Here is a 12,794-nt window from a genome sequence, read left to right as displayed (position 1 = left end):
GGAGGCCCTAGTCACACACACACACACACACACACACACACACACACACCCGGGAGAGGACTCGAACCTCCGACGGGGTGAGCCGCCCGGACCGCGACAAGACGCCTGAGACCGCGCGGCTACTCCGCGCGTCTCTTTAGGGTTTCCTGGATCTGAGTATATGTACCGATGTAAATATACTGAATTATAGTTTTCTTAAGTATCAGCTCTCCGGTCAATCGCATGTGTTTACAACAAAGACAGGGCTGTTAGGTTTGTTGAATCGCGTTCTTGGATGTGGCGCTCTTTCCAGAACCGTTTTATTGTCTACATGTTTCGAATAGTGTAATCGGAGACATTGTTGGGATTCAAAGTACATAGACTAGAAATCGAGATTATTGTTTTAGATTAAAGAATGTAGTGTGCAGTGTTGACAGTGTTTCAAATAGTGCAGCTCAAGACATACGTTCATGGCTTGCAGAAAATTAGCGATAAATCACATAACACTCAGTTCTTACAGTTCGTAACACACAGTTCGACAAAACCCGGCGTTTTAATTTCACACAGTCGGCCGGGTTGGCCGAGCGGTTCTAGGCGCTACAGTCTGGAACCACGCGACCGCTGCGGTCGCAGGTTCGAATCTTCCCTCGGGCATGGATGCGTGTGATGTCCTTAGGTTAGTTAGGTTTAAGTAGTTCTAAGTTCTAGGGGACTGATGACATCAGATGTTAAGTCCCATAGTGCTCAGAGCCATTTTAATTTCACAGAATGGGCAAATTAATAGCAAACTTGAACAGCTCAAATTTATAGGAAATCCCACGCTCAGGATCTTGTTCAAAGACTTAATGCTACCATTTTCGCTATTCGAACGCTATCTGAAGTAAGTGATAGTTCGACACGGAAAGTGCTGTCATTTCGTGTTAACAATATCAGCTTATTGCCAAGAATTAGCAGCTTTCACTCAGTTAATATTAGGCAGAGAGGCGTGCAGTATATTGCTACATCCATTTTAAATAATCTGCCACCTTCCTCATGGGTCACCCCTATTCTGCCGAGGAGCTCCATGAAAAATTAAGCTGATTCCTGGGTTATATTTTTGATTGCGTTTACATAAACATTTTATTTTCTCTGTTACTACTTTTATGTTATTTCATGTACTGGCACGCTCCGTGACCTTGGAGATTTGCTCCTCAGTTTGGTCCTACGGAACTAGACGCGTAAAATAAAAAAAATTAAGCCGTCTATAATGTGGTCTTATCCAACGTGTTTTCCGCCGCAAGATGTGGTCTACAGAAGATCGAATAAAATATTTATTTACTAGCGAACGTATGAGTGTTTGCAAGGTACCCACGAAATTACCACGACGAACTGATAGCAGTCCAGTCAACACCAAAGGTATGATCACCACCGATGACACACAGAATTTTCGCAAAATGTCAATATTCAGTGTGGAATTCATTGTTATGAAAAAAAAACCACAGCAGACCTGTCAAATTGAACGTCACAATTTTTAATGAAATATGTGACAGCAGAACTGTCAAACCGTCACATTTCAATGGTATTTTCATACAAAAATACCATCAAAATTACCGAGCGAGGTGGCGCAGTGGTTAGCACACTGGACTCGCATTCGGAAGGACGACGGTTCAATCCCGCGTCCGGCCATCCTGATTTAGGTTTTCCGTGATTTCCCTAAATCAAAACAGGCAAATGCTGGGATGGTTCCTTTCAAAGGGCACGGCCGACTTCCTTCCCCGTCCTTCCCTAATCCAATGAGACCGATGACCTCGCTGTTTGGTCTCTTCCCCCCCTAAACAATCCAACCCCCAACCATCAAAATTCCCGACTTTTCCGCTGGATTTTCCAAAAATTTTCTTTCAGTGGCAGTTGATTTTTATTTATATAGATAGATTAGCGCGTAAGTTAACGGAATAGTGTACTGATATTTTTTTGTATACCATTTTTCTTCTCTTAATCAGTGACAAGGGGTTTGTTTCATGTTGCAAAATGCTTGAAAATTATTGCAGAATTACTTTGTGACGATGATAAATCTGAAATGTTTTTCTGAGCTTCAACATAAAGTTGAAGAAATTGAATACGATATTTATTCTGATATTACTGCTGCTGATGGTACTGAAACGGTCACTGTCAACAGTGGCTCCTTTTTTTCTGACGGGAATCGTAAAAGCAAGTGAAATAAGCAGCCGTTTAGCCATTGGAGCCGAGCTGCAAATATTATCACACATTACCTAGAGCTGGCTAACAGATACGAACACAGGGCCGAACCATAAAACTCTTCTAGCAAAACACATGTTTTTCGCGTTAGGTAGCAGTATGGTATGTTATAATGCATGGCGTAATAATAATACATTGAAAATTTCAAGAGAATACAATGTGGTTTGATTATTTAATGGAACTGTGTCGCCAAATAACGGTGTCACAGTTTGGTATTTACCTATTAAGTACGTTATTGAGACGAAGTAGGCCTATTGTTGGCTATGCGTGAATTTCTGACCCTTATAGGAAAAAATAAAATTACATGAAAGCACATACCCTATGAAATGGTGGGCTTAATTTATACTACCATGGTGTGGCGCACCACGAACATAATAATTCTTCAGTATAATTATATCGCACCTGGACAAGAATAATGAAACACTCAATCGACTTGGAGAATTCTATAAAACTTATATTGAAATACCATAAACGCACTCTTTAACTTTCAGGTAAGTAATTTTGGCAGTAAATTGCATTATAGTCTATAAACTAGTAATATGGGCATGCAGTTCTTTATTTGTCGAATGTATTACTACGTAATTCTTTGAGTTGTTATTTTCCTTGATATTCTAACAACCTTTTTTGCTGTTATGACCCCTCAATAGTTTTGCCACTTTTACACACCAAAATTGTATTTTTTTACTTCCTGTAATATGACACGAATGTCCATCAGGCATAATTAGTACTTAAGTTAAAATAAAAAACAGGCTAAAATTGTATTAGAAAAATAAAAAAATGTAATTTATGAAAATTTAATAAGGAACATTAATTAGATACGCTAAAATTGTATTAGAAAAATACAAAATTGTAACTTATGAAAATTTAGTAAGGAACATTAATTAGATACAGTTTAAGGAACATAATTTACGAAAAGACGAAATAATAAATGGGCTTGTATAACGTAGGAATACTTTTCGCCGAGAAGAGAGATTAAATATGAACTTACTTTATAGCAGAAATTTCCATTTTTCTTTTCCTGGTACGCTTCAACGAACGAAATTTCGTTATATTTACTACAGCTGTAATCGCCTGTTCGTTCAGATATGCATTGCAATAATCAATAATATTAAAACTCACATTCAGCTTACCAAATACATGAAGTGTCACAACTCAGAATGTGTCGCTCTTCTCCAATGGCCTTTGCAAATATGCCATTAGCAACGCTAAAGTGACACTACTCTTGCCGCACCGAAAGCTGACCTTGCGAACAACAAAACTGACACAACTACCTTGAATTGAATAAACTGCGAGATAGAGATGTGACGTTTTTCGGGCACGTTGGGACCCTTCACACGTATTTTTCAGTGACAAAAACTAAAAATTGCCGTGCCACATTTCTCGGAGGGGTGCGATATGTTCATTGAGTTGTTAAATATCAGTATGAGTTCACCTGGATGCAAGTTCTTTCAGGAATATTTTCTAGTTGCTATCCAGGATAGCTTCTGGATTCGGACGATGCAAGATAGCCGCTTCGGTATACTGTTTATTTTTCGTTGCTATAGTATTGGCCAGAGATAATCAACACTACCGCGGTGCCACTAGCGTTACTCTCTGACAAAGAGTTCTGTCTGTGCAGCAGCCGCAACTACTGTCTAATAAATACTAGAGCTGTGAAAGTAACGAGAAAATGTGCATCCGTTTGTGTTCGTTACTTCCGACAACAATACTCGCTCCAAACGTATCGTTACTCTTTACTTTAGTTACCGACTGTACCGTATAACTCGTATTGAGTCGAGTCACATTCATACGATTACATTTAGGTACTGTGGTGTATTTTTTGTACATGAATCAGTTGGAAGCGGGTTTAACAACTGAATAAAAACAAAAAACAGTAAATCCTGAATTACATAATGTGATGCCTGAAGACAATTTGTTGCAAATGCATTAGCAAAAAAATAACGGCGCAATAATCAACAATATGTATCCTATTATGGGAGCCTTTATATTTTATGAAGTAACAGCTTTTTCATGAGATGAGAAAACATTTTATTTTCCAAGCACAGATCAAAAACTAACAAGAATAAACAACTCGTAACCAAGCCGACTACGGCAAAGATAAATATCTATCAGCTGCAGTTTTCACCCGCTGTTTTTGGCGCAGTGGATAAATGACGTCGCCACATCAGCCCCCATCCTTTTGAAATCGGGTGCACCAGGTATGTGGGGAAACTTGCACTTGATTTTTCTACCAGCTCTCGTGAAAACTTCTGGTTCAGGGAATGGCTGCTCCTGTTCTGCACTTGCTGCTTCGTTGTCCTCTTCTGAAACCGAGGGCTCGGCGAGACTATCTGCTGTTTCTTTGGCCTCCACGTTTGAGGGTGATTTTGCAGACCGAGGAAGGAGTGTACCCTCTTGGGTGTAAGCAGGTTTAAGCCGCTCAATTGAGACTGTCTCTTCTTTACCATCCTTATCGATTTTGAAGCTGTGACTTCCTCTTGTGATTACCCTGTATGGTTCAGAGTAAGGCGAAACAAGCGGCGGGCGCACCGTATCATCCCTAAGCCACACGTGGGACGTTGCTTGCAGGTCTTTATGTACAAACACTCTCCGATCTCCCTGTCTGACAGGGTTAGTGGGTTTGATGTTTCTCATTCTAACGCTGAGTTGTCTCGCGAATTGCGTGCATAGCTCAGGGGCGAACGGCTGGGTAGATGCTGGAACGATAAATTCTCCAGGAACCCTCAATTGCTCGCCATAAACCAATTCTGCGGAAGAGCATTGTAAGTCCTCCTTCACGGCCGTTCTCAATCCGAGTAGGGCCAGCGGTAGTGCTTCAGGCCATGAAGTGGAACTACACATTAATGCAGCTTTGAGCGTGCGGTGTAGTCGTTCCATCATTCCATTATTAGATGGATGATAACTTGTGGTGCGTAGGTGGTTGCACCCGCACAATAGTAAAAGTTCATTGAAAAGTTGGCTTTCAAACTGCCTTCCGCGATCTGTTGTTATGTTTTGCGGAACGCCAAACCTGGAGAACCATGAATGCAACAGTACTTTTGCAACCGATTCCGCAGAAATGTCTTGTGTTACTACTACTTCTGGCTACCTGGTAAAACGATCAATGATTGTGAGCAAATAGCGTTGTTCTGAAGAGCATGATAGCGGGCCCACAATGTCCACATGTATATGTGAAAATCTTGCAGATGGCGTCGGGAAGTCAGCAGTAGGTGCAAAGACATGTCTGCTGATTTTATTACGCTGGCATGTTAGGCATGCACGCGCCCATGCACGACAATCTTTCTGTATTCCAGGCCACACTACTTTGGAGGAAACTAACTTGGCTGTAGCTCGTATTCCTGGATGTGATAGGTTATGTAGTGCACTATAAATTTCGCGACGATATTGTTCTGGTATGTAAGGTCGCTCATTTCCTTTTGCTACATCACACCAAATTCCGTCTGTAACATTTGGGACAGACACACGTCTGAGCTGCAGCGCAGTTCTCTGTTCCTCTATTAGACGGCGCAAGAAAGGATCTTCTCGTTGTTTAGACGCTAACTCGGTCTAACGAATTGAATTTAAACGGGCACAATTCCTAGACAGGCAATCTGCGACCAGGTTGTCTTTTCCTGAAATGAAATGTGACGCACGTCAGTTGTGAACTGTGCAATGTACTCGACTTGCCTGCACTGACGTGGTGAATTGAGCTCTGTGTCTCGTTGAAATATAGCTACTAACGGCTTGTGATCGGTAAAAATTGCAAAGTGCCTCCCTTCGACAGACGTGCGAAAATGCTTTATGGCTAAGTAAATAGCAAGCAACTCACGGTCAATAGCACTCCATTTTTGCTGCTGTCGAGTCAGGTTTTTAGAGGAAAATGCGAGCGGCTGCCATCTGCCATCAACTTCTTACTGTAGCGCTGCACCCACTGCTGTTTGGCTCGCATCAACCATGAGCGCTAAAGGAGCGCTCAATCTTGGATGTCCCAGTAGTGTTGCCCGAGAAAGACATTTCTTTAAGTCATGGAAAGCTGCTTCAGCATCTGGACTCCATGGAATTTTACGATTTCCTGTTGTATTTTTACCTGCAAGTAACGTTGAGTGGCTCTTGGGCGGCAGCTAATTTAGGTAAGTGACGTCTGTAATAGTTGAGCATGCCTAACAATCAGCGAAGTCCTTTGTAAGTTGTGGGAAGGGGCATCTGTTGTACTGCTGCAACCCGCTCAGGCAAAGGTGACAGGCCTGCTGCTGAAACCAAATATCCCAGGAACTTAACCTCGCGTTTTCCAAACATGCACTTTGTTTCGTTAATAATTATGCCATACTCTGTCAGACGGCGGAAAAGCTGCCGCAGATGTTCGACATGCTGATATACAGAACCAGAGATTACTAAAATGTCGTCCATATAACAAAATACGAATGGTAAGTCTCGAAGCACCTCATGCATGAATCTTTGCCATGTTTGGGCAGCGTTTCTGAGGCCAAATGGCATAAAATTGTACTCAAACAAACCGAATGGTGTGATAACTGCTGTTTTTTTAATGTCAGATGGAGCCATGGGAATCTGGGAAAATGCTTTGGCGCAATCAATCACACTAAATATTTTGGCATTGCTAATCGTACTGTTAAAATCAGTCGCATTGGGTACTGGGTAGCGGTCGGGAATTGTGCGGGCATTGAGCGCCCTGTAGTCGCCACATACTCTCCATGAATTGTCTTTTTTACGGACCATGTGAATTGGAGATGCCCATGAACTATCAGACCTACTTACAATACCTGTTTTTAGATGTCTGTCGAACTCAGCTCGCGCCGCGAGCAGCTTCTCTGGAGGCAGACGCCGCAGGCGGAAGGCAACGGGTTGACCTCGTGTCGTGCTGATGTGGTGTTGAGTATTGTGTCTGCATTTCCTGGTTGCGTTGACGGGTTCGGTAAGTGCTGGAAAGTCTTGAAGCAGTTTATGTAAAAGTGATTCCTCCGACAGTGCTCTGATATTGCCTACAGTATACGAATCGTTACGACTGTCGGGTGTCTTCTTGCGTGACGCACACGTGTGCGCCCCGCTTAGTTGCGGGTACGAAATCGTATCACCATATCCCGACACGGATGACGCGGTAGAGGAGCCGGAAATCTTCGTGCGGAAAGACACGGGCAGATCGCACTGCACTTGAACCGACGTGGAAGAAGCAGTAGGCAATACCCCTTCTGTGGGAACTGTCACCAAACGACGGTTAACCAGGTCGAGCATAAGTCGGTAGTTCCGTAAAAAGTCCGCTCCAATTATAGGGCTCGGCACATCAGCAACCACAAAAGTCCATTTTGGATAGAAGTTGGAATTCAGATGTAATGCCAACTGTTTCTCACCATAGGTAGATATTCTGGAATTGTTTGCCGCAGTCAGCACATGTTGCGTTGTTGTCGTGAGTAGATCACCTCTCTCTCTTGGATAAACACTGACTTCTGAACCTGTGTCAATCAGAAACTTCTCACCTGAAGAGAGGTCCAACACGAACAATCGGTGTGATTGGTTGACTGCAGATACCGTGGCGTTTTCACCTCTTTGAATCACGCTATGACTCGGGCGCCTATGTTGTTGTTGACGAACGTTAGCGCCCTTTAACGTCCGCCTTTTAAGTTTGGGTAGCTGCAGGGTTGAATGCATTGACGGGCAGTGTTACCGAAGCGTCTGTGGTACCAGCACCATTGAACTGTCAAAACCTGTTGGATAGCATTTCTTCGACTTTTCCAACTGCGACTTCGTAGCTGCTGGTGGTGTGAAGTTACTTGCACGCTGAGTTTTGCCACTTGTGCTGCCAGTTGCTGTATGGTGGGTTCGGTCGATGAGCACTGCTGTTGGGAAGTATTATTGCATGTTCCTGGCTCACTGACGTCAGATTCCATCACACTACACGTTCTTGGGCCTCTATCCTGGCTGTAGTTGAATTCGGAACACGCATAAACTTCGGTTAAGGTGTTTGCGATGGTGTCTGCCTTTTTTGCTAAGACTTGCAATGGTAAGTCTGTTTCTGCTGCAATGACGGCACGGATGTTGGCAGGAAGTTTACGAAGCCATATTAGACATAAAGACTCTTCAGGTAGGAGTTCCGGGCCGGCTAATGTACGTAAGGCTTTGAGTACTTGTGACGGAGTCTTGTCGCCCAAATCTTCGTATGCGAAAATTTTTTGTAGTCGCAAATCTGGTGACAACGTATAATGCTGTATGAGAACTTCCTTTAGGACAAAGTAATTTTGTTGCGACAAGGTTTCTTCTACTTGCTCTATCACTTCTAAATTTAGATGTGAAACCACTATATTAAATTTGTCAATGTTGTTAGACACCCCACGCTGCCGAAATATGCATTCAGCGTGCGTAAACCAAAGCTGGGGGCGCGTCGGCCAGATCGCGGAAAGCTTAACATTTCCGTGTCGCGCGTAGGCACTCCCATCTTTTGCGTTAACATCTGTCGTTCCGTTTTGTGGCGAATCAAAGAGCGTGGACCACGATTCTTGGTCGAACAGACTGTAGTCTTCAATCTTGATTCCACTGCCCCATGCTTTTGTCTCTGAATTCATTATTCTCGTCGGTATATATATTTTCTTTATGCTTCTGCTACGATTTTTCGGGGTCACCACTGTGGGAGCCTTTATATTTTATGAAGTAACAGCTTTTTCATGAGATGAGAAAACATTTTATTTTCCAAGAACAGATCAAAAACTAACAAGAATAAACAACTCGTAACCAAGCCGACTACGGCAAAGATAAATATCTATCAGCAGCAGCTTTCACCCGCTGTTTTTGGCGCAGTGGATAAATGACGTCGCCACACTATACAACAGACAGACAAATGTACAGAAACCTTTGGTTCAAATTTAAAAATAATTTTTTTTCTATGGCTTTCGGCTTCAGGGAACTCCGCCTATCAGATAGTATTTGGCCTGACTTCGAGAATGCTCTTTCTGACGGTACTGAAGTAGCCATTACAGATAAATATTTTTGTGCTACGTATATATGACGGTAGTATCTGTTCCCGAAAGAACAGTTACCGTCGATGACCATGCATCTTTGCTAGAATTAAATGATAATTAAATGGACGCGCTAGCCGGAAACAGGAGTTGACATACTTCATTGGGGACATGTTGAAAATGTGTGCCCCGACCGGGACTCGAACCCGGGATCTCCTGCTTACATGGCAGGCGCTCTATCCATCTAAGCCACCGATGGCACAGAGAATACTGCCCCTACAGGGACTTACCCCTTGCACGCTCCCCGTGAGACCCACATTCCCAATATGTCTACACCACTACATTCATAGTGCGCCTAATAGATGTTTGCCCATTATACTCATTACTCGTGACATTTTAATCTACCAATTAGTTTCTTTCGGGAACAGATACTACTGTCATATATAGTTAAAATATGGCTTCCCGGCCATTGACCTTCTTGTGCGAACGCACACGCTATGCCACAAGTAACGAGTATGATGGGCAAACCTCCTATTAGGCGCACTATGAATGTAGTGGTGTAGACATATTGGGAGTGTGGGTCTCACGGGGAGCGCGCAAGCGCAAGGGATAAGTCCCTGCAGGCGAATTATCCTCTGTTCCCTCGGTGGGACAGATGGATAGAGCGTCTGCCATGTAAGAAGGAGATCCCGGGTTCGAGTCCTGGTCGGGGCACATATTTTCAACATGTTTCCAATGAAGTATATCAACGCCTGTTTGCAGATTGGGTGTCCATTTAATTATCATTTCTTTTGTGCTAAGCGTGACAGCTCAGGATAGAGAAATGTTCACACTTGCCACCATTTTATAGGACACTTATGCCTACTTAATAACTGTTCTTCCATATATTGCCTACTGAAATTAATACCTGATGTCGTAGAGCTTGACGTTGCCTTAGCATCAAATTCTTTCCAGATTGAGTCCTCTTTGTCAAAAGTAATGACCGATACAGACTCTGGCAACTCTGCTTCAAGTGGTGTTCTTGAATGAATATTTGTTTCCAATTCAGTTTTTAATGAGCTTTTGGCGAACTCGTAAGCAGATTCGTCTTTAAAAGCAAGTCTCTTAAATCTTGGATCTAATAGGGCCGCTTTCGAAAGGACTGGATGTCTAGCACAGTTTTTAAACCGGTTATTAAATTCTGTCTTCAACAAAGTTCTTTGCTGTTTCTGTACTTAAATTAATATGCAAACTGTAAAATATCTCCTCTACACTATCGGTGGCTGCTAGCACCTTTGAAATCGACACTTGCGCTTGCGAGGACATTTTTTCTGTAAACTGTTTAGAAGGCTTTAAAATTTTGATAACTTCTGGTAGAGCTAACCATTCAGCTTCGAGGAGACTTTCAACAGGATTGTGAAGAAGTCCAAGCGCCGCTTCAATGGGTTCTTGTAGAATAGAAATTACCCATTGCGTATATAAATTACTCACTTCACAATAAATATTAACAGTGAATATTCCAAAAACAATATTTCATTTGAAGTTAAATTTACTCAACAAAGCTTGTACAGCAGAAACCATATTGTCGAAATAGCATCTACTGCTCCGATGCGCGCGCATATTTTCCGAAAACGGGCGAGTAGAACCGAGCGCAAAGCACAGTACGGTAACGAGTAACGAAATTATGAGTAACGATTCGGTACTTCGTGTCCGCCAAAGTAAACGTTACTCAGTACCGAATACATGATCTTGGTACTATGATGTATTTTTTATACTTGTGAATACGTTTGAAGTGGGTTTAGTAATTAAATAAAATAAATAGTAAGTTTTAAATTATTTAATGTGGAAGCTAAAAACAATTTTTTACAAATGCAAGATACAACGTATGTATTTTAAATAACTGATCAGCGAAATGAAAATAATGTCAATGATTCAATCAGTTAAATAAACTAAAAAAAATTGAGCTTTATTTCAAAGTAGGGTCCCAATTACAATGAGACCAAAAAACAAATAGTAACCATTAAACTGAAACATTTACTGGTAAAAAATTTAAAAAAAAACGTATGTTTGCGTTAAAGGCGGCGGACCTGCAGATCATTGAGGACCGGCCAAGAAGTAAGATCGAAAATATTTTATAACAGTAACCATCTAAATCATAGAGCCACGCACGTCAAATTCGTCAAGAAGGTCTATACAAATTACTCACCTCACAATAAATATTAACACAAAATAGTCCAATTACAAAAACAATATTAATGAAACTAAATTTGCACGACAATAAGGCTTGTACAATAGTAACTATATTCTCTAAATAGTAACTACTGCGCTGACGGGCGTGCCTCCTTAAATCTTCCGCAAACGGCTGCGCAGAACCGAGTGACACGAGCCGAACGCGGAATACGGTAACGAGTAACGAAATGTATTTATGAGCAGTGCTGTTTTTCTGGGGGATGCGTATCCCTAAACTTTTTTGTCGACAAAACCATTTTTTTACGATGTTGAGAACTTGGAAGAGTGCCAAAGATTTATTTCACGGACGTAAATTTTATATTTCATTTTTTCGTGGTGGTAATTGCAATACGAACGATACCAGTGCAGCTTTTGGTGGGAAAAGGTTAAAATATGTGTTCGGCAATATTTCCTTGTATTGTTTTGTATGTCGGAGGGTTGATTGGACTCAACTGTTTCGTTTGAGTTGTATTATAGGTCAATTGAAATGTACGATACCATTTTCTTTATTGTTCAGGGGTTGATAGGAATCGCACGCTTCATTTGAGGTGATGTAAACTTAAGTGTTCAATACCACTTTCTCTTGTATGGTTGTTTCTCGGTATAGCCTGCTTCATTTGAGCTCTAAGTCAACTGAAGAGTCAGATCGACATGTTGATGACGTCACGGCTAAAAGCAGACGGGTGGTATCCCATGCTTCAGTTATAACTAATTTTCGCTGCATTATATCCAATGTCGGAGTACTCTCAAACTTTTTTCTAGAAAAAAGCCCTGTTCGTGAGTAACGATTCGGTACTTCGAGTCAGCCAAAGTATTCGTTACACAGTACCGAATACATAAGGTTTGCTACAGCTCTAATAAATACAGTTATGTCACGCTCTCTGGTGCGAAAATCGTTACCGTGTGACAGCCGGAGCAATACTAGCGCTCAAAGCGGTGAGAAAACAGTCACGTGCTTCGTAAAGATAATGTTTGTTTTTAATTTTCAGTTTAATTAACGGTCGTTGTTATATTTTGCGTTCCATGCGTTAGAGTTACCAAGAGACGTGAATTATTGTTAAAATACATGTAAAACAGCCGAATCACGCTGATTCGTTTGGTTGGTTAGTGTAAACGGGGGGGGAGGGGATGGCTTCAGGCGATTGGTTTTAATTTTTATGCTAGATAATAGAACAACTTGTGTGTTCGGTAACCGGTCGTTTATGCTATAAAAGATGGTTAATTGGGCAACTGTTGTTCGGTTTCTTCATTTTAGAAAATATTATTGTGAGTCAGTCTAACAATTCTCGAGTATATTTAAGTTGCTATTATAGGAACAGTTTGACTGAGTACTTTCAACATTTGAAAACGTCCCCTCAGAAAAATTAATGGATTACGTTATTTGATTTTCAAACAGCTGAGCAGAACTGAACGTACTGACATTTCTCTCTT

General features: G+C 41.7%; 1 non-coding gene across 1 annotated transcript; it reads right to left on the bottom strand.

Annotated features, from left to right (window-relative positions):
• Nucleotides 1-9,340: 9,340 nt before the first annotated feature.
• Trnat-ugu lies at nt 9,341-9,415 on the bottom strand. The gene has a single exon. It is a non-coding gene; the product is annotated as a tRNA-Thr (tRNA).
• Between the last annotated feature and the right edge of the window lie 3,379 nt (nt 9,416-12,794).

Source organism: Schistocerca piceifrons, chromosome 10 (assembly GCF_021461385.2).
Source record: "Schistocerca piceifrons isolate TAMUIC-IGC-003096 chromosome 10, iqSchPice1.1, whole genome shotgun sequence".
Lineage (NCBI taxonomy): Eukaryota > Metazoa > Arthropoda > Insecta > Orthoptera > Acrididae > Schistocerca > Schistocerca piceifrons.
The sequence above is the reverse complement of the archived record's forward strand: the minus strand, read 5'-3'. Positions and strand labels throughout refer to the sequence as shown.